At 43.4% G+C, this 23535-nt stretch overlaps 1 protein-coding gene across 7 annotated transcripts in view; it reads right to left on the bottom strand.

The window, feature by feature from the left end:
• Positions 1-23535, bottom strand: part of LOC132124973 (collagen alpha-1(XXV) chain) — a 712477-nt gene that overhangs the window by 20723 nt on the left and 668219 nt on the right. The gene's annotated exons all lie outside the window — the stretch shown is intronic.

Genomic DNA, 23535 nt, shown 5'->3' with positions numbered 1-23535 from the left:
TGGGGAAAAAAAAGTTTAATTAATCCATCCATTCTTTTCAGTTTCAATTGATTTAGCTAAATCGTGGCCAAGTTTAATTTTATTAGTTTCTTGTTTTAGTTAGGCTTAAATAATTGGAGCAAAGTTATACAGTACCTTGTGTTTTACTAAAATAAAGGAAATAATTCATAAAAACACGCAACAATTTCTTAATCAGTCTACAGATGGATATCTAATTTCAGTATTAAAGTGTAGGTCTGTCCAGACGAAGAAACCTCAGCTCAGCAGTCCAAACTGTACCATAATGCATCAATCTGCTTTAGTGAAGAAACCACAAAATTGCAGTATTGTTTAAACTGTTTTTGACAAAGAAATGTCAGTACAGTGTTATATAAAGGTAGATTAGATCAAGGCATTATAGATTATAATTAGATCGATGCAATTCATCTACACTTTGACTGTATGTATACAATAGCAACCTGGTGGTCATTAGTGTGTTTCTCTCGCTGAGTGAAACTAAAAGTGTGAGACACATAACTACATATGTTTAAACCGTCTTTAACTTAAAGCAAACCTGTTTTATTATTCTTTAAACAAGTGGAAGAGGTTTATTGTGAAATTAGAGAAGCATTCACAGAAGTGCTTATTTAATGCAACAAGTCTTAAAGGACTGAATGCACTAATTTTTCACTTTCTCTATTCTCTGTTCCCTATCTTCATTTCTTCTTAGCTAACGTAACAAACTCAGATGTATCCTTCCTGAATGCTGTTGCTCAGTTACTAGTTAATTAAATCTAAATTTAATTACATTTAACTTTTTATCTAGAGAATAATTATTAAGTTATTGGGGGTTTTTAATAACACAGTGAATAACATGCTACGAAGGGCGGGGCACACACATGGTATGGTCTAAGCATGGGAGCTGAACACGCAGCAGCTGCGGCCAACCGTGGTGTGTTGCCCAACACAGATCTTACAGTTAATCACTAGTGCTAAATATTGCTCCCAATAATCAGATTGATTACCCCGTTTAATAATAGCAGCCAGCTATTTTTAAATCTATTTACTTTCTATACCCCCTTTTGTTCCACTTTGGTTTGATGTTCTCTCTGAACCTCAAAAGGAAGTAGAGACTATTTTATTCCTGATTTGTTTATTTTCAACATGTGCTCTAATCTTATGACCCTGTTACACAAGTCATCTAGACAAATACTAGGGCATAATTATAGTCCCGAGCACCAAGTAATAAGCATAATCTGAATAGGAATGCTTTCCTCTTCCTTTTCCCTCCTCTACTTCACTTCCTCAGAGATCGAGCCTGTTGTGAGCTATCAGTAAATTCTGAGTGATAATTTGACAATAAAAACAGTCTCACAGTAAGTCATCAATTAGAACTCTGCTTATGCCCCTTTCAGCAAACATATGCTGACCCAAACTTATCTTAGCATTCTGCTATCCACAGCTAAGATAATAACAGAATACCTCACCAGCTAACCACACCTGGCAAAACCTAGCTGTAAAACCTAGCACCATATTCTGTTTGATCTTGCATTAGTCTCTTGCCCTTACTCTTAACATGAGTTTGCCAAAATGTTGCAGATGCTCAGACTATCTGTCCAGACAGCAAACCAAAAGGACTGGCCAGGCGTTGTGAGGAACAACCATCTACCCAGGGCTGCAGACAACCTACTGAACCAGAGCCGAAAGCAACTAGACAACAAAGGTACTACTGACTCATGACTCAAGCTAGAGTTATGACTACAAAGAGATCACCAAGATCATCATCTTCCTGACTAATGTCCTCATTGGTCTGAAACAGGAGGTAAATGATCTCAAGCAACAGATCACGGATCTCACAGATCCAACAAGGACCCCAGGAGAATGGAGCTACAGGAGGAAACCAAAAGTCTGGAAAAGGCAGCCAGAAAGGACCTGGAAAAGCTGGACAACACTCAAGATGAACTAGACCTGGTCCAGAGAGAACTCAGGTATTCTTATAGGCTGCAAAAGGAACCACAGTGGGAGAGATACCCTACTCCCTCATCCTAGCTCAGCAGCGCAAATCCCCTCAACAACTACGAGGGATGAGCAAGCACTTTCTGCTTAACAACTCAGCAGACAGAACCATAATACCTCCAGCAACCACAGAGTGGAGAGGGTCCCTTCCAAGCATCCCTGCAGCAGTGCATGATGTGACCCCCAGAGACCTTGACAAGCTAGCCAGAAAAACATAACCAGGAAAATAATAGTTTTCCTACTTTATGCAGTACTATCAGAATTATAGAATGGTGGCATAATTTTAAACATTGATTACAAGCGGACCCAGTAATCAATCTTATGCATCCGTCTCATAAGTTTTAGTAACTTCTTATACATGCACGCATCAGTTTCTGATCAAAATCAGATAAAACTATAGCTTGAATGTGCCTTCTTACAAGCAGTAGAAAGTTTTCAGTGCTATAATGTTTTTAAATCGTACGATAAGAAACTAACCTGATTTTAGCAAAGAAACCCTAATTTCTGTTGTTAGTAGAGGGTATGCATTTTCTGACGAAGTAATCTCATGTTAGCAGCCTATATAAATGGTACCAGAATAAATCAGTCTGATCTTGGGCGAAGAAATCCCCACTTTCAGCACTGTTGTAGGTGATCTGAGAGATGCTCCTAATTTCACCGGTTTAAGGCCTTATTATGTGTTAAGTATCATTGTATTCATAGTGACCCGCTCATGTAAAACATTTACGTCAAATTCTAGCGTAGCTAACTATATATTCACCATTGCCTATGAAGTGAATGTGCTGTTTTGATTTGTGAATGAGTTGCATGTGATTTCATGACTGAGCCCACCTCATCTGACCACATTTGAGTTTCCTATGCATGCTGACAGCACAGATCAATCGCTGCTCCGCTTGGGCTGTGATGTGAGTTCGCATTAGTCCCCTAGCAACATGTTACCCCTGAAGTGTGAGCAGATTCTTCCAGGTTAATCTGATAATAGCACTCACTTCACATACCTTTGTGTAAACAAAGAACTGTGTGTAGCCAAAGCTAACTTTAGCAGCCATACAGACTAAACTAAGCCCTTAATCTCAACTGCTAGGTGACACTTAAGCCCCTTTCACACTGCCATTCCGGCAAATATACGGATAAAGTGTTCCGGCAATTGTTCCCGGGTCACTAGATTTTGCACTTTCACACTGCCAGTGATTACCCGGGATATGTGCGTGCTTTCACACACAATCAGTAAAGATCCCGTAACGACACGTGACATCAGGGCGTGACGTGTAATGTATGAGTCGAAAACGCTAGGCAAGTTATACTTTCACTGAAGCAAGCAAACGATCTCGGCGTCAGCGCGGAAAGTGAGGAACTAACTGATCTCTGCTTCATTACAGTTTGCACATATTTTTTTTGTCGCGAACGTTGATCTTTCTTCAAAACAGCCGGTAAAAGAGTCGCGTGATAACAAGCGTCATCACTTCGACACGGCATTAGATCTGGCTTTTGTTCACACAGCGCTCGTCCCGGGTAAAACCTGTTAATGTTACTAGGTCCCCGCCCCAGGTTCAATGCCAGAATCAATCCCGGGACGTGGTTGCTTTCACACAGAAGGCGACCCAGCAATGTTCCGGCAATATGCCGGGTCCGACGTGCAGTGTGAAAGGGGCTTTAGATAGGAGTGCGTGTAAAGTGTAACTTTCAAATCACTCTCAAATCTCAAACAAATCTCTCTGTCTCTCTTTTTTTAATTTTACCTTATTTTAGTTAGTTTGACCATCCCCATCTTCCCCCTAGGTATAGAATTAGAGCAGTTCTAGCGACTGTCGTAACCTTAATGAGCTATACAGGTTATTAGTAGTCTAATTCCTGCCTTGCCTATTACCCTCCTTACACCAGGCCCCTGAGCACACTAGAAACACTTCCTTTTGTTTCTGTTTATTTACCCTGAGGTGTTTGATGTGTCCTTGCTAGCGTAGCGAACAGTCCCCTTAGATTTTATGACCTTGCTGAATTTCTTTGCACAAGTGATAACTGCTTAGTCATGTCTCCTAGCTTGAACTAAAGGAAAGCCATTCCTTCTCCCTCTGTCTCTTCCTGATTTTATGTCAGCTTTGTTTATTTGATACCTTCATAGTGACCAAACCTGTGAACCATTGCTTTGAGTAATAGTTTGAGCACATGTATAGCCCGGTCATTAGTTTATCCCTGCTTACATCCCCATCAACAAAGTTACTCAAACCCTCTCCTTGTGTTCTTAGCACCCTATCTCACTAGCTTCTCTTTCCAGCTATTAACACCTTACACTGCCTATGGAGCCGTTCCTCATATAGATAATTTTACACCTCTGTACGTTCTTGCATTTGCCGTCTGCCTCTCTCTCTCTCTGGTGTTCCCACAAATGTGCCAGTATGTCGCAGATATTCCACAGACATCCAGCCCTGCCAGCTCAACAGGACCACCTGGAAACCCAGCAGAGAACTGTGATGGAGATCATTCAGCCTTAATGAGCTGGACATGAGAGAACTGAAACAGTCCTGTCGACTGCGCATGTGCTCATGTAAAAGACAGCCTGCTGAACATCACACCACCAGCAGTGCAAGCCCCCTCCCCCCCGTACACAGCTGTGAAGGGGGGAACCAAAGCCTTCTGCTGGACACTTCAAGTTAGCTCCCTGAAAAACTCTGCAGCTACATAAAAAAATAATAATAATTCAGGGAAACCGAAAAAATGCCTGTGAGTGCCATCTGCAAGCAGCCTGAGCTGAAATCCAAGTCCTTGCTCAGCAACAGAGACTCTGAGAGTGGCCTCACCAGCAGCTTAAACATGGAATTATAAAGGATTTCTCAGACCCAGAGTCTGAACATGGATTGATCACTGCCCTAGACACCAAACAGGACAGGCATGAAAATCCCCATGCTTAATACCACAGACTTTGATGAGCATACTTCGGAGCTAACAATTACCCTGGCATGGAGGAGGACACTAGCTTCAAGAACCTTTTTCTCCGAAACCTCAATCCTATTGTAAGTCATCATTTAGGCATTATGGCCTGCCGCACAATGCCTATTCAACAACTGTGTGACCTGACACAGAAGACCTTTAACAAGCACAATGCCTCCACTGAGGTGTTCGCAAAACCCCACTGATTCTGAACTACACATCCCAGAATCCAAAGCAGGCACCAGAAGGCACCCACCATTGCCATAATGCAAGGCCCTTCTGCAGAAAGCCGCTAGCCAGTGGAGGACAGAGCCGTCACCATGACAACAGACCCAGGGAGAAGCATGGAAAAGGGCATCCTCATCCTGCAAACACTACAGTATGTCCAACAGCAGTCCACCACAACATCCTCCTCCATACCCTTCACACAGGTGCCGAATGGAGGCTGCACAAGCACAGCTGGACACGCATACTTCTGAGTTACAGAAGCTGCTGAAACTAGCAAAAGAGCTCTTTGAACAAAGCTCAACTGAGGAGTACTGGGAAGGACAAACTTCTGACTCCTTGCCTGACGCAACCTATCTTCAGACCCCTCCAAGGAAAGAGAATCCCTTAAAACCAGACAGCACCCCAGAAGCAGCCAGACAATGTTGGATGGATCAACGGGCCCACATGTCCAACAGCAAAACCTCACTACCAACACAGGTCAGGCAAGCCCAAGTTGGTGGCACCACAAGAGCCAAGCAACACTGAAAAAAACATGAGATTTCCAGTGACATTCAAGCAAAAAAGAGGGATAACAACCACCTGCTGCTCTCCTACCATCATCACTAGGTCAGTCTGAAATTCTCTGCACACTACAGAATCTCCATTGCAATTCCCTGCGATCCCTGGAACCACCTGCACTCTCACCAGTGAGAGTATAACCGGACTGTTCCAAATTGCGGGTACCATGGATAGCCTACTGGTTAACAACATCAACAAACAACCATCTTACCTAGACCAACTCACTTCAGGATGACAGGTGACACAGCCTTGACACCTGCTGCATAGGCTCAAGGACCCACACCTTGCTACAGCCTACATTACCACAGCACACCACCTGACAGCATCCACCATGGCACCACAACCACTCCTGGAGGCACCAGTAGCTAGAGAGCAACCAATGTCTCCCAGCTGTGAGTGGCAGGTGCGTGTCCAAATGCTCTGCACCTTTGACGTCGCTCGCAGTTGGCTATTGGATGGACAACAACGTTCAAAGAGGGGGAATTATGTAGCATTTGGACCAATCAGACACACAACTATTTGTTATATTTAATAAATGATATCTAACGCCTCCTCATCTAAACAAAGGGTTTATGAACCCTACCCCCAAAAGGCAACTATCACCTAAAAAAATACAGAACAGGCCTTTAAGGCCCACTATCTGATAACACTTGGCTTATGACGTTCAGGAATGTGGCTAAGCAACTCTTAACTCAAGACTCTCAAAAACAGACACATAATGCCAGATCACCAGATCAGGGCGGTTCTTTTAGATTCAGGAATTACAGGAGAAGATGCTGAGCTAAGAGCCTTAAAAACCACGCTAAGCTTGTGCCAGGCCTTTCGGCCTTAACTTTCCATTCATCAATAGCCTCTGATTCTAACTGGTCTTTTCACCAACTCACTTAAGCAGAGACCAACCGGAGTCCCAAAGTGCATCAGAACCCTTTTTCAAATAAGCTTCATGTTTTATTTCTCCTCTATTTATTGCTTAAGCTTTAACCCTTTTTCCTACACCCACTGTATGTGTGTGTGTGTGTGTTAGACTAGTTTAAGTGTTTATGTAGTTAATAAAGTCTTACTTGTATCCCTCTTGAGGTTGTTCATTGTTTGCTCATAAGTGAAGTCCCTAATCATGCAGGTTTTAGCTCTGAGTAGAATTGTACAGCTCTGAGTAGAATTGTACAGTAAGAAAGTTATTTTCCTTAAACAGGAAAGTAACATTCTTATAATTGACAGACAGTTGACACTAAGAGGTCAAGTAAATACTTACAACATATCCAAATATTTATAATTTATCATAACTAGTTATGACTGATTATTCATATTTCGCCTTCGAGCTGATTTGCTACATAAGGCTCATTATGGATTAGGCTGTTTTCATTTAATATAAATATGCGATTAGTTGAATAATAACTTAAATTAATAACTACTAGTAACTAGAACAATCTTACATGAGGGGAAGCCCTATTAAATACCCTCTAGACATCTCTGTTAGTAGTTTTTAAAGCATGTTATAAGCATTTGCATAAATTCTGCTTTCAGAACCATCTGATGGAGAGATGTCACATCCTTAAGATAGATTTTTCCTTTGAAACACAAAAACAAAAATTTTTATAAAATTGATATGTTTTAAGAAAGTGGTCAACCCTTCTACATTCTGCAGATATAGTTTTTTTCTGGTTAGTGCATTGTAAATCACAGAAAAACTGGGGTCTTTTTGTCACATCTGTGTATTTCCCAAATCTGAAATAGCCTATAAAACACGTTCATAGATTGATACTTTTCTGATGTCTGGACTCTGTTTGAGATTTATAAAAACATAAAGAGATGTTTCAATACAGTATATTGGTAACGATTACATTCTGTGAGAATTTATATTTCAGGTTTTGACTACAAATATCACGTCAGTAACACTGGAATTGCCCAATAATTAAATAAAAAATATTAGGCCTACATGAAGTCTCTGGAAAGTTTCTTATTACTGCAATTTATTTTTACATTTGTATTGCCAAAATGACTACCGCATTGCCATGTACAATTAACACGAATTAACAAGTTTTTGTCTCTTTCTGTAAGTGTCTTTGTCTCTCTCTCTCAGAGATGCCTTATGTCTCCTGAGAAAAACAAACAAAACCATATTATATTGTAAAACGCAATATGTTGTTCCAAAAATTTCAAAAGCCAGACTAAAGGAGGAATTTGTCATAAAACAGACACTTTGCCTAAACCTGCTCTGCAAGTTTGAAATGCTCATCAGACACTCTCCATAGGAAAGAGAAAGCAATCCACACCTTTAATTTCAACCCCCACAAGTTATACAGCATTACCCCCAAGTCCCAGCCCCCTCCAGTTTGACTGAATTCAGTCACACTACTGGATGCTTACTGTGCGTTCACACCGTCGCCATCGAGAGCGTCAAAAATTGCTCTGGCTGCCCTGCTCACAATGCTGTGGAAAGATTAGTGAGCGCTCTGAATTAGATCGAATGATTATCTTGTATTTAAAGTGTCCGCAAAGCAGACAAGCTTGTTAAACTTGTGCAGACTAGCCAAAATGAGGGTAACGTTATAAGTTAACCTCATTAAATATTGTTGTGGATGAAGTATTAAGAGCCTTTACCTAATAATGTATAAAGCACTATTAACCTGTTAGCCAGCACCCCGATGCCCTCGTCCTGAACGCCTTTCAACTTGCACGTGTCAGTGTTTATGAATAGATTAAATGAAACGGGACAAATTTAATCTTGAAAAATTTAATCTATGTATCATTATAAAGACCTAAGCCTCAAGCATCGACGACAGATCGCTGTTTTTCAATGGAAAGCTTATAAAGACTGTATTTGCTACATTTGTGTAAGCAGTACACATAAAAACATGAGCAATGAAAATGCTGTACATACCAGATCCGTCGTAATAACGAGTCATAAACACACCCACAGCTGTAAATCCCGGTTTAGTTAGAAAGGTAAGGGTCCACTGAATGACATCTCATGAAGCACGTTTAGTCCAACGAAGCAATAACGTTGTAATATGGATCATAATTCCTTTGTTTACATTTTAGTTCTTCAGCGACAGAACTGTTTGTGTCCATTATGGAATAACTCACGGTCAGAAACTGCGTCTTTGTAGTAAAAAAACGGCATGGTTTTGCAGTGTACAGTGTCACAAACACAATGAGATGATCTCCACCAGAAAAAAGAATGAATGAAAGATAGGCGAAAGATAGTATATTTGAATTTTGGCGCTCCCTTGTGACGCGCTCTGACGCACCTGTCAGCTGATGGAGGCGGAACTTATAGCTATCGCCTTTTTCTTTGTATCTTTTATTTTTCAACAGTTTTTATATATGTGAGAGTGTGTTTTATGTTGAATGTGAATGTATCTGCATGATTACCATCTGTTTGAGTGCAAATCAGCCCAAATCAGCTCCCTATTACTGTATGATCACAGCTATCAAAGTGAACGCGTCTATATGAATAGAGAGAGTGGATTATTTACTATATGGCGCATTTGTGTTATTACCATCTGTAAAAGTGGCCATCAGCACATCAGCACTTACTTGCATCGTAATTCATTGTAAATGCTGCATTTCTAGCAGTCTCATGATTTTCTGTAATTGGCAAACAAAGTTAAATCTTTTTTATTTTTCTTATTATTCGTATTTTTCTTACTCAAATTATTCTTATTGTATTTTTCTAGTGCTCAAATAAATCACTTGTATGATGTCTAATTTCTGTCTAGTGTTTTGTAATGGAATAAAACTATGCAGTGGTATGTTTACTGACTTAATAGTTTGTAGAAGCCTTCAATACTATTGGGAAATATATTTTTGTATATATGGGGGTGGGGGGTCTAGGCATAGTCTCATAAAAATATTTGCAGGAGTCTCATTTTTCATGATATCTTATTCAGGTTTGAAATAGAAACTTTCAACCCATTACTTTTCTAGATTGCTCCAGGTATCATTTCATGTATTTTTATATCAAATAAAAAAATATTAATAAGTGTGGTAAAAAATAAGTGTGGTAAAAAAAGTTCAATGCACTTCGGTGTCTAAAACTTTTAATATTTTTGAGCATTATCAAATCTGATTGATAAAAAGTAAAGCCCAAAGGGTCTTCTTTCCAAAGACACCAAAAGTATGTTTGTAACACACTGAAATAGGAAACTGTTACAATTATAAGTTAGATAGAGCACTTTCAGCTGTGAGTCCCATAATGGGGGGTGCTGGCTAACAGGTTAAAATAATGTTACTTAAGTAAATATAATCAAGTATAAACATTACTTAATGTAAGTATAATCAAGGAAATTTGTTTTAAAGTAAACTGGAACTACTGTACCATTATTTATTATATCATTAGATTATTATTCCTATATTGTTACTGTATCAGTAGTGATGTGTCGTTCGTGAACGAATCGTTCTTTTTGAATGAATCTTTTAGGTGAACGAATCGTTCTCGTTCATGTAATCCACTGACTCATTTTTCCCGTTCACTGAAGTTCCTCCCGCCACAGCCGCGCAGTGCTATTAGCATTAGTATTTCATACTGTCAAAGAGTTACTCAACCTTGAGCCAATAGCCTTCGATTATGACATGTAATGGAGCATGTGATTTGTTGAATGTAGTGAACGAATAACGCTCTTCACTGAACGATTTTCATATGAATCTGAACGAGATCTAGAGACAAGCAGGGACACATCATTGATTATTACAAACCCGCCACAGCAATAATCAACCTGTCCTCTATTTTACTTGATGTGGTCGGAGCTGCGTTCTCTGGAATCCTCTCAAGCGGTGGACTTCTACGTTCTAATTGGTTGCCGCAGAACCACGCCATAGCTCATTACCATAAACTTGCCCTGATTTCAACTCTCCTCGACACTCTCAATGGCCAAGTCGCACCGCACTATTCATCGCTGCTGCTCGACGCCAGCTCACATTGAATATGAATGACTTCTGGCCACTTTGACGCTCTCGACGCTGGCGGTGTGAACACACAGTTAGAGTAAAATGAACATGCTCTACCTAAAAGAAGGGGAAAAAATGGTGTAACATAAACCAGTGAATTGCAGAATACACACATCTGTATTAATCACTTTATATATTATTTTATTATATATACTGTATATATATATATAGCAGTGGCGATTTCTTTAAGACTGCAAGGGAAGCTCGGCTTCCCTTATAATGTCACAAAATTAATGGTCAAATATGTACTATTGTATTAACATTTTATTGACTAAAAATGCGTTAGAAAACGTTCATCTCAAAGACGAGTTCGTTCAGAATCAGTAACATATAGCAGGTCGGCTGACTCGATTTCCTTTTCATACATTCCCGCAGCGTCACAGTGCATTTCCCTATTGAAGCCCAGCGTCCATTGACTTCAATGGGGCTGCTTTGAAGCTTCGAAACTAGACGGTCATTGGATAAACGCTGCGATTATGTCCCGCCCACGAACGGTCTGTCGAAAGACTGCATCTCCTTTTGACTGACAGCGATTCTGTACTATAAGGAATCACTGAAGCTATTCGCGCTCAGTCCCATCGCGGATTTCTCAAGTTCAGTCGAAATAAAAACTGCTGCAACCTATTTCTTTGATATTTGCTTGGCGAAATTGCTTGATTTTCATCATACATTTCACACAATTATACACCACATTCCTTGTTTCAGTTTTACAGAGTTTAATATTTTTTTTTTAGATCGTTCATTCATTCATTCATTCATTCATTCCAAGATGACCAAGATGGCGGCGCGAACACATCGCGAGGCTCAGCGTCTTACCAGATTTCGGAAAATAGTGTTAATTTACCTGGTTATTTCATTCGTGTTCGCGCGATTCAGTTGTGCAAAGTACAGCTATAGTAAACAGTCACTTTTGGACATCAACAAACGGTGTTCCAACATAGTTTTAGATTGTCCTTTCGACTTCAGCGAACTCCCGCCGGAGCTACTGAGATCACCGCGGACAAGCGGATCACTCGTACTGACCGGAAGTGCTCGACGTCGGCGTCGAGACCGTAAACAAAGACGGGGAAAGCGTGGAGGGCTGCGTGCTAAGCTAAGGCTAAACCCACATCGACCAGCTCTGCCCAGCATCTTCCTTGCCAATGTACGGTCTCTGATGAACAAGATGGACGAACTAAAGATCTGGACCCTCACACAGAAATGGCTTATGGACTTCAATGTTATGTTTTTTACTGAAACATGGCTCTGCAACGATGTCGCAAACAGCGTGGTGCATATGGATGGGCGCTCTTTCTTCAGGGCTGACAGAGTAGCAGCAACCTCTGGTAAAAACAAAGGTGGTGGAGTATGCATTTATGTAAACAAATCATGGTGTAAAGACTCATTGTTGATACCTACTGCTCTGCTGATCTGGAGTTCCTGATTATCAAGTGCAGGCCATTCTATCTACCACGTGAGTTTACTTGCATTGTTGCTGCTCCAGTTTATGTACCTCCGGACGCTAATGCTAACATGGCTATGAAAGAACTTTGTGCTGCTATTAGCAAATTACAAACCCTGCACCCGGATGGAGCCTTTATTGTTGCTGGGGACTTCAATCACTGCACTTTAAGATCTGTTCTCCCTAAATTTCATCAGAATGTCTCCTGCACTACAAGGGGACATAAAACATTGGACCACGTTTATACTAATGTGACTGATGCCTATAAAGTCACACCCCTCCCCCACCTGGGTCAGTCTGATCACCTCTCTTTGTTCCTGCTCCCCAAGTATACCCCGGTCATCAAACATGTGAAACCTACAATAAGGAATGTTAAAATCTGGCTGGAAGGTGCTGACTCCACTCTCCAACATCAATTCCAGCACACAGACTGGAGTGAGTTTGCTGCCCAGGCCACCACAAACTCTCAGATCAACATTGACACTTACACCAACTCTGTCTTGGAGCACATCAACAGATGTGTGGGCAGAGTGACCACACACAAAAAAATAAAAATTTTCCCCAATCAGAAGCCCTGGATGAACAGAGAGGTTCGCCTCCTGCTCAAAACAAGAGATGCAGCCTTCAGGTCTGGAGACCGGGAGGCTTACAGCTCAGCCAGAGCCAACCTGAGGAAGGGTATCTGCCAGGCCAAACTCACACACTTTAAATTTTCAGACCCCCGGCGTATGTGGCAAGGCATACAAACTATCACAGACTACAAACCACCTAACTCTGTGCCCCCCTCCAACTCTGCCTCCCTCCCAGACGAGCTCAATCACTTTTATGCTCGTTTTGATCAAAATAACAAGGAGATCTCACTCAAAGCTGAGCATCAACCCAGTGAACTGCCTCTCACACTCTCCACCTCAGATGTTTACTCCACTCTGTGTAAGGTGAATGCACGGAAAGCAGCTGGCCCAGACGGAATATCTTCACGGATATTTTCAATCTGTCCCTGGCCCAAACAACTGTCCCCACTATCTTCAAAACCTCCACCATCGTTCCAGTACCGAAACACTCCACTGCCTCGGTCCCTAACGACTTCCGTCCTGTTGCACTTTGAGAAACTGGTTGCATCCCACTTAAAATCCTGTCTCCCTGCTTCACTAGACCCATTCCAATTTGCCTATCGCCACAATAGGTCAACAGAGGACGCCATCTCAACGGCACTTCACTCTGCCCTCACCCACCTGGACAGTCAAAACACACATGTGAGAATGCTGTTCATAGACTTCAGTTCTGCATTTAATACAGTAATCCCCTCCAAGCTGATCTCCAAGCTCAGCCAGCTTGGATTCAGCACACCCATCTGCAACTGGATTCTAGACTTTCTGACGAACAGAGCTCATGCACACACACCCATCTACATCAACGGAGCTGTAGTGGAGCGTGTGTCGAGTTTCAAGTTCCTTGGCATCCACATCTCTGATGACCTCACCTGGTCCCACAGCAGCGCCTTTACTTCTTACGGAGCCTTAAGAAAGTTCACCTGAGTTCCAGGATCCTTGCTGAATTCTACCGCTGTACCATTGAGAGCATACTCACGAACTGCATCTCAGTATGGTACAGCAATTGCTCCGCATCTGACCGCAAAGCACTCCAGCGGGTGGTGAAAACTGCTCAACGGATCACCGGCACCCAGTTAACTTCCATCGGGAACATTTATCAGAAGCGCTGTCTGGGCAGGGCAAGGAACATCATTAAGGATGCCTCTCACCCTAACCATGGACTTTTCACCCTCCTTCCATCCGGCAGGCGTTACAGGAGTCTACGCTCTTGCACTAGTAGGCTCAGGAAGAGCTTCTTCCCCGAGGCTGTGACACTTCTGAACGCCACACCACCAATCTAACCTGCACCTGCTCTTTTACTGCACTGGTCACAGTACTTTACATGCATTTGCACTAATCATATTTTGCACAGACTGCACACTGTTCTAGCTATTACTGTAAAATGTCTAAAGCTGTTACTGTACAAAGCACAGTAAACTATTTCTATAAAAACATCATTGCACTACTGTTATTCTGTATATACTGTCATACATTGTTTAACAATACTTTTACACACTCATCCAGCTGTATTTATTATCACTGTTCTCACATTGCTACTGTTCATAATGTATATATAATCCTACATTGCTCTGTTCATAATGTGCATACAATCCCTACATTTGCATTCCTATTTATATTCTGTACATACTCTGCTCAATACTGTATATAGCAACTCCACTGTACATTCTGTATATCATAGCTTCACTTACTCTGCACTTTATTTATTTATTTATGTATATAAAACACTATATTCTGCGAGATGCCCAGTCCGTTTTTGAAATATTAAATGAGAACATGCAGGGCTACAATTTTAAGGACAAGCTTGTGGCACAGACCTATGGTGGGGCTGCTGTCATGGCTTCAGATCTCAATGGTCTGCAGGCCAAAGTGAAAGCAATAGCCCCCAGTGCAATGTTTGTGCATTGCTATGCACACCGACTGAATCTGGTGCTGTCACAGGGGGCTAAATGCTTGCCTGAGTGCAGAATTTTTTTTGCATCACTCTCTGGATTTGCCACATTTTTTTCAAAATCCACAAAGAGGACATCTTTTCTGGAGTCTGCAGGCTGTTCAAGGTTTCCCAGAAACGCTCCTACTCTATGGAATTTCACATCACGGATAGTGAGCACTGTGGCAAACAATTATGATGGCCTCCTGCAGACATTTGAGAACACCATTGCAGATACAACAATGGATGATGATACACTGGATTGTGCCAAAGGCTTTGTGAGGAAACTGGAGGATTTTGAGTTTGTGTTCATGTTGTACACATATGAACAAATCTTCTCTGAGACTGATGTGGTCTTTGATATTGTCCAGCAGAGGGCAATGGATGTTCTTTACTGCAAGAACAGAATTGAATCTCTTCTTGCATTTGTCAAAGAGAAGAGGTCAGAGGGGGCTTTCCAAGCCATTTATGCCAAAACAGCAGATCTCACATCAGACCCACGAGATGAGCCCATGAGAAAGTGCCGTCTGACCCAATTGCAGGATCCCCAAGTGCGATACAGAAATCTGTACATGGCCATCCTTGATAACATCTTGGAGCAGATTCCTCGACGTTTTTCAAATTTGGAAAGCATGCTCTTCTTAGAATTAGTCAATCCAGGGAAATTTGATGACATGAGACAGGTATTTCCAGAGGAGGCCTTCCAAAGTGTCCTGAAAAGTTATGGCCATCACTTTGATTCAGGAAGACTGAGGTCAGAACTTCAAGTCCTGTATTCAGATCAGGACTTGCAGGGTAACAGGGGAAAGCTGTGTGATTACTTGGTGTTCCTTAAAGACATGGAGTTGGACAGTGCAATGCCTCAGCTTTACAAACTGTTCTCATTAGTGGCAACAATTGGAGCTACATCTGCAGGTGTAGAAAGGAGCTTCTCCTGTTTAAAGCGACTCAAGTCCTACACCCGAAACACAATGGGCCAAGGCCGTTTAAGCAGCCTAGCTCTGCTGGCCATTGAGAGGACACTGGTCAAGTCACTTGAAAAGACTCCTAGTTTGTACGACAGGGTCACAGACCATTTTCTTGAAAAGGAACGTAGGGCAGAATTTACTTTTAAATAAATAGACAATTTTATGATGTAGGCCGAAAATGAGCTTCCCCTCTTCTGACAGACCAGTAGCCGCCACTGATATATAGGGTGTGATTTGTAAAAAAAAACTGAGGGGGGATGTTTTGAAACATAATTAATTAATAACATAATTAATTTATAAAAATAAATAATGAAAACTTGAACTAGATGACGTCATGTGCTAATTAGCGTATTTATGACGTAAGTGCGTCGTATTGTATTGCCTCCCTATGCTCACATACTGCAATTTAATTTAGCCATTTAATTTAACTCTATAATAAAACTGTTTTTATTACTATATTTTAATGTTTCTGTGTATCAGACAACGGAATGAATATTATAATGACTTAAACACGGTCCACTACATAACTAGCTCTCAAACATTAATCTGCACTAATGAAATCAAATACACACGATAAAGTCAGTGGATGTGCTGGGACTGATGTCGGCTATACTTGCTTGTGAAATAGAGTTAGAAGCAACAGAATATCTTTTTTTTTTTTTTTTGCTGAAAGTGTTGCTCCTTTACATGCTCGCTAAACACAGCAGATACAGAGAGAGAGGTTCGCGCTGGGAAAGAGAGACCCTCGCGCTCGTACGGCAACACCAGAGAGTCTCAGAGACTAAATAATGATTGACCAAAAAGTCGCTAGTCGCTTTTTTGGAAAAAAGTTGCTAAATCTAGCGACAAAGTCTCCAAGTTAGCAACTCCATGTCACGGTGCATGGATCGGCTGTGTTCTCAGGTCCTGTGATTTGGTGTCTTTCATGTGGTTACATCATGCTCATTGGAATCAGCTGCTAATCAGTCCCCGCACCAGGTGTCTCACATTACCGTCAGCTACATTTACTCACCTCATTCTCTCCTTCCTTGTCTGATAGTTGTTCCGGATGTTGGACTGTCTTGTTGGGTTGTCTTGGTCTTGTTCGTGTTGGATTGTTTATTTCGCCGTTGATCGTCACTGGATTGTATTCATCACGGGAGATTCACGCCACGTCATCACCAGCCATCGAGCCACTGCGCCACCCAGCCGAGAGATAACATCATCACCCACGGAGTTCATCATTGTCTTCACGGAGTTTGTGTTCACCGTATTTGTCGTCAATAAATATATGTTCACACTGCTTTTGCTTCCTATCACATTCATTACCATCACAGAACTATCAGACCACTTATGGAAGCAGCAGGCTCCACCCCACTCACGGCTGAGGAGGCTTTACGTTCCTGCATCTCTCGGCTGGAGACCCAGGAGAAGAGCTCGGCGGATACGGGAACAGCGATCCGAGCTCTTGTGGCGCAGGTATCTGAGCTCACCCAGCGGATGCAGAACTGGCAACAACCCACTGCGCCAACCCCACCACCCATGCCGCCCGCCCACCAGGAACCATCCGGGGCTGCCCAGTCACCCGAACCCCGCCTTCCCCCACCAGAGCTTTACAGCGGTGAGCCAAACTTCTGCCGGGCTTTCCTCACTAGATGCTCCATGCACTTTTCATTGCAACCTCGCACGTTTACCAGTGAGGTAAGCAAAGTGGCGTTCGCGCTCACACTGTTAACGGGGAAGGCGGCACTGTGGGGCACGGCGGTATGGGAGAACCAAGATCCGTGTTGTGCCTCGTTCTCGGCGCTCTCCGCCGAGATGAAGCGGGTGTTTGACCGCACGGCCACTGGAAGAGAGGCCGCGCGGCATTTGACGGATCTCAAACAGGGGGAGAGATCCGTCTCAGACTTTTCTATCGAGTTTCGCACCCTGGCGGCGGAGTGCCGATGGAACGAGGAGGCGCAGTGGGACATGTTCCTGCATGGGCTGGCTGACCGTGTCCAACGTGAGATCTACGCCCTGGATCTACCCGCTGATCTCAACGGCCTCATCGATCTGGCACTACGGGTAGACGCTCGACTCTCCCGAACCGAGCGGTGGTGTTTAACCGCTCGGTTTCCCCCTGGGGAGGGACCTCCAGTTCGAGCCAGTGGCAACGACGCGGTCGGCCCATTCCAGGATCACGAGCCCATGCAGGTGGGTCGAGCTTTTGACTCGGGAGGAGAGGGAGAGGCGGAGATCTCACGGCCTTTGCCTGTACTGCGGGGCGGCGGGACATTTCGCCTTTAGCTGCCCGGTAAAAGGGCCAGCCCGGCAGTAAGGAAGGGGCTACTGTCGGGTGGGATCTCCGCTATCAAGTCCTCGTTCAGATCTACCTCCACGCTCCTCCCGGTCAGGCTTAGATGGCATCGTCTGGACCTGCACTGCACTGCACTTTTGGATTCAGGGGCTGAAGGTAACTTTATGGATTCTACTTTTGCGCATCAAAATCATGTTCCCCTCCTCCCCCTCACCAGTTCTATTGCAGTCCACGCACTCAATGGTCAGACGCTTCCCACCATCACCACCATCACGGAACCCATCACTCTCACGGTATCTGGTAACCACCGTGAGAGCATCTCCTTTTACATCCTGGACTCATCCCACGCACCCGTGGTCTTAGGACATCCCTGGCTCATCAAACACAACCCCCGGATTGATTGGCAGCTGAAATCGGTGTCTGAGTGGAGCATTAAATGTCATGAGTCTTGTCTTGTGTCTGCCTGTCCGTCTGTATCTGAGTCTGTGTTGCAGGAGAAGGCGGCGGATCTGTGTAACGTGCCCGCGGAGTACCTCGACCTGAAGGAAGTGTTCAGTAAGTCTCGGGCTGCTTCTCTCCCTCCTCATCGTCCCTATGACTGTGCTATAGAATTACTGCCAGGTACGTCTCCGCCTAAGGGCAAGTTATACTCACTTTCTATTCCTGAGAGAGAGGCTATGGAGAAATACATTTCTGATTCTCTAGCAGCCGGGTTCATTCGATCCTCCTCTTCTCCAGCGGGGGCGGGGTTCTTTTTTGTGGGGAAGAAAGATGGATCTCTGCGACCTTGTATTGATTACCGAGGGCTGAATAATATCACGATAAAGAATACTTATCCTTTGCCGTTGATATCTTCAGCCTTCGAGAGGTTGCAGGGAGCATCGATCTTCACTAAATTGGACTTAAGAAACGCTTATCATTTGGTTCGCATCAGGAGGGGAGATGAATGGAAGACTGCCTTTAATACCCCCAGGGGGCACTTTGAGTACTTGGTCATGCCCTTCGGCTTGTCCAACTCCCCAGGTGTCTTTCAGGCACTCGTTAATGATGTGTTGAGAGATATGGTCGATCAGTTCATATATGTCTACCTGGACGACATATTGATTTTTTCTTCTTCTCTCCAGGAACATGTTCAACACGTCAGACGAGTGCTTCAGAGGCTGTTAGAGAATGGGCTTTTTGTCAAGGCGGAGAAATGCGACTTTCATGCACAGTCTGTTCCTTTTCTAGGGTACATCGTGTCAGCCGAGGGTATGCGCATGGATCCCGAGAAGATCAAGGCTGTGGTAGATTGGCCAAGTCCAGATTCCCGTAAGGCCCTACAAAGGTTTCTGGGGTTCGCCAATTTTTACCGGCGTTTTATTCGCAATTACAGCCAACTAGCCGCGCCTCTGACTGCCTTGACCTCTCCCAGAACGGCGTTCAGGTGGTCAGACGCAGCGGAAGCTGCGTTTGCCAACCTCAAACGCCGCTTTGTTTCGGCCCCCATCCTTGTTACCCCTGATCCGTCACGTCAGTTCGTGGTAGAGGTCGACGCGTCAGAGGTGGGGGTAGGTGCGGTGCTTTCACAGCGCTCACCCTCGGACGACAAGATGCATCCCTGCGCATTTTTCTCTCATCGTTTTGATGACTCGATCGTTTCGTACGATATTGGTAACAGAGAGCTGTTGGCAGTCAAGCTGGCATTGGAGGAATGGCGTCATTGGTTGGAGGGGTCAGGGGTACCCTTCATGGTTTGGACCGATCATAAGAATCTAGAATGCATCAGAACTGCCAAAAGACTAAACTCTAGGCAGGCTAGGTGGGCACTTTTTTCCGGACGTTTTGATTTTACACTTTCGTACCGCCCGGGTTCCAAAAACATCAAACCCGATTCTTTATCTCGAATTTTTGACCGCTCCGATCGCCCGTCCACTCCCGAGAGTATTTTTTCTGAGACACTTATTGTTTCTACTCTCAGTTGGGAGGTCGAATCGAAGGTAAAGACAGCCTTACATGGGGTAACGCCTCCGGCCGGTTGCCCACCTAACCGTTTGTTTGTGCCAGAAAGTCTTCGGTCCGAAGTTATCCAATGGGGTCATTGTTCCAATGTGGCATGTCATCCAGGGGTAAGTCGCACCTTACATTTGGTCAAGCAAAGATTTTGGTGGCCACTCATGGCTCGTGATGTTCGCAGTTTTGTTTTGGCTTGCTCAGTTTGTGCCACTGGTAAGACTTCTAACAGACCCCCAGATGGGCTCCTACAACCGCTGCCAATCCCTTCGAGACCCTGGTCCCACATTGCGCTAGATTTTGTCACCGCCCTCCCACCCTCTCTGGGTAACACGGTAGTTTTGACCTTGGTGGACCGGTTCTCGAAGGCGGTTCATTTCATCCCCTTGCCCAAATTACCTTCAGCCAAGGAGACAGCGGTAACAGTCATTGATCACGTCTTTCGGTTACATGGCCTCCCGATAGACGTGGTCTCTGACAGAGGACCCCAGTTTGTGTCCAAATTTTGGCGAGAGTTTTGTAAACTTCTGGGGGCCACTGTTAGTCTCTCTTCGGGGTTCCATCCTCAAAGCAATGGGCAAACTGAGAGAGCCAACCAAGATTTGGAGAGAACACTACGATGTATGGTCGCTCGAAATCCTTCCTCCTGGTGTCAGCAGCTGTCGATGGTGGAGTACGCACACAATTCCTTACCAGTGTCTGCCACGGGCCTGTCCCCATTTGAATGTAGTATAGGGTACCAGCCACCTATTTTTCCCAGTCTGGAATCCGAAGTCGCGGTCCCTTCCGCTCACGCCTTCGTCCAGAGGTGCCGTCGCACATGGACCAGAGCCCGTAAGACTCTGGTCCAGGTGGGAGCGCGCACCAAGGCCAAAGCCGATCGCCACCGGTCGAGGCCTCCCGTATACGTCGTTGGTTCCAAAGTGTGGCTTTCTACCAAGAACATTCCTCTCCGATCCGTTGCTAATAAACTTGCTCCCAAATTTATTGGCCCGTTTTCTGTCACCAAGATCATTAGTCCGGTGGCAGTCCGCCTCAATCTTCCTCCAGCGTACAGGAGGATTCATCCCGTGTTCCATGTATCAAAAATTAAACCTGTATTTTTTGCTCGTATTAATCCGCCTGCCCCGGTTCCCCCACCGCCGCGGCTCGTAGACGGGGAACCAACCTATTCGGTCAATCGTATTCTGGACTCTAGACGGAGGGGACGCGGATTCCAGTACTTGGTGGACTGGGAAGGTTACGGTCCGGAGGAGAGAAGTTGGGTTCCTGCTAGAGATATATTGGATCACTCTCTTATTGATGATTTCAATCAACAGGTACAGGAGGCTGGGAACGTCAGGGGACGTTCCTAAGAGAGGGGGTACTGTCACGGTGCATGGATCGGCTGTGTTCTCAGGTCCTGTGATTTGGTGTCTTTCATGTGGTTACATCATGCTCATTGGAATCAGCTGCTAATCAGTCCCCGCACCAGGTGTCTCACATTACCGTCAGCTACATTTACTCACCTCATTCTCTCCTTCCTTGTCTGATAGTTGTTCCGGATGTTGGACTGTCTTGTTGGGTTGTCTTGGTCTTGTTCGTGTTGGATTGTTTATTTCGCCGTTGATCGTCACTGGATTGTATTCATCACGGGAGATTCACGCCACGTCATCACCAGCCATCGAGCCACTGCGCCACCCAGCCGAGAGATAACATCATCACCCACGGAGTTCATCATTGTCTTCACGGAGTTTGTGTTCACCGTATTTGTCGTCAATAAATATATGTTCACACTGCTTTTGCTTCCTATCACATTCATTACCATCACACTCCACTGCCCAGCGGATCGGAATTGTACTACAGCTGAATTGTACTACCCACTGTTTTAATGGGAGGTAGGAAAATCTGACAGCGTAGGACAAATTGACAGAACACCAGCTTCAACCATCTCGCAAGTGTTTATAGGCTATTACTCGTGAGGTGTAACCAATCAGATGCCATGTGCGGGACATTGAGCAAGTCTGAATACAGAGAGGCTGCGTGGCAGATATATCAGAGCCAGCCAAAGTAGCGCATTTTAAAATAAAATTGACTTTAATCAAACCACAGATCCCTGATGAGTTTTGTGATCCATCTCACCACTAGTGTAGTAGCATTGATCACTTTGTGGGGGCAGAGCAGAGGCAGGGTTACATCCCACGCATCCCCCCCCACCCCGGCAAATCGCACCCTGTATATATATATATGTATATATATATATATATATATATATATATATATATATATAAAACAGCACAATCCGGGAAATTCTGTGTCACTGAAATCATTGACTAACCTTCTACAAATTAACTATGGATTAACTTGATAAACCAAACTTCCCTTTTCCATTGCATATGTATATATTATAATCAGGGGTGCACATAAATGGTCCAAAGGGCCGCATACATGACCAAAATAAGAAATGCGCTGTTTGAATTAGTTCAGAGTGTATTTTGCGTACCGACATGATTGACAGCTGTTAATGCACAATACAATTGCCATTTTAGATTAACAAACTGTACTGTATAAGATTTTTATTCAAACTGAAAGCATAAATCTTTATGATCTTTAGCTAAATTACTAAATGTAAATGTAAATCTAGGCTACTTGCTAACGTTTTCAAAGCACCAGGACGTCACTAGGATTGGAAGACAGGGGGGGCTTAGCCCCCAGGGTATTTGTAACTTGCGTTTGCAAAATCTTTGCACTCACATACAAGCATGTTTATATACACATATTTATTATGTAAATAATAATGTATTTTGTATGTGATTAATCACGATTATAATCGTCTCAGCCCTAGACTCAGAATAAAGCTGGCATATATAATAAATATAATGCAATAATTTAGTTTAGGCTATACATAGTGCCTAGACCTGCCAACAAATGCTTATTGTTAGAAGAAAACAAAACAATCCTTAGACATAGACCATTACTGACCTCAATCACACCGGCTCCCTCAGAATCAACTGACCTGCCAATCTCCTGTGGCTGCTTCTCTTTCTCTCTGCTAAAATATCTTCAAATATCCATCTCATCTGCTCAATGAAGTGGATACAACGTTAATAGCATTAACAGGGACCCTATGACATTTAGTTTTTAGTGACAACAACATTCTATGGGGATTGATATTGTTTTAGAATATGCCTATTATAGAGATATGTTATATTATTGGCAAAGAATAAAGAATTGTAATAAGCTTGCTAAGTTCACCATTTCTTGTATTTTGCTTGTTCACTCTAGCTAGACTACAGTTTTCCATAGCAAACCAAAATATCCCCTTTCCTTTACCTCAAGAAAACGTAGCTTAAGGTAAGCAGGTGATTAAAAACAATGTACAATTTCACAACATTTACCAATCTTCCTTTCACCATTGGCATGTGTATCGGTGTTGCCAACTTCTTTCAATGGAAAGTAGCTAAACCACGCCTAAAAAGTCGCTAAATGTCCCTCGATGACGTCATACGCTAATTAGCATATACCTAACGTAAATGCATCACATTGTCTTGCCTCCCTGTGCTCACGTACTGCATTTTAATGCAGCCAAATTCTCAATAAAACTGTTTTTATTAATATATTTTAATGTTTCTGTTGTCAGACAACGAAATGAATATTATAATGACTGAAACGCGGTCTTTTTT

Source organism: Carassius carassius, chromosome 3 (genome assembly GCF_963082965.1).
Source record: "Carassius carassius chromosome 3, fCarCar2.1, whole genome shotgun sequence".
NCBI classification, from domain to species: domain Eukaryota; kingdom Metazoa; phylum Chordata; class Actinopteri; order Cypriniformes; family Cyprinidae; genus Carassius; species Carassius carassius.
The sequence above is the reverse complement of the archived record's forward strand: the minus strand, read 5'-3'. Positions and strand labels throughout refer to the sequence as shown.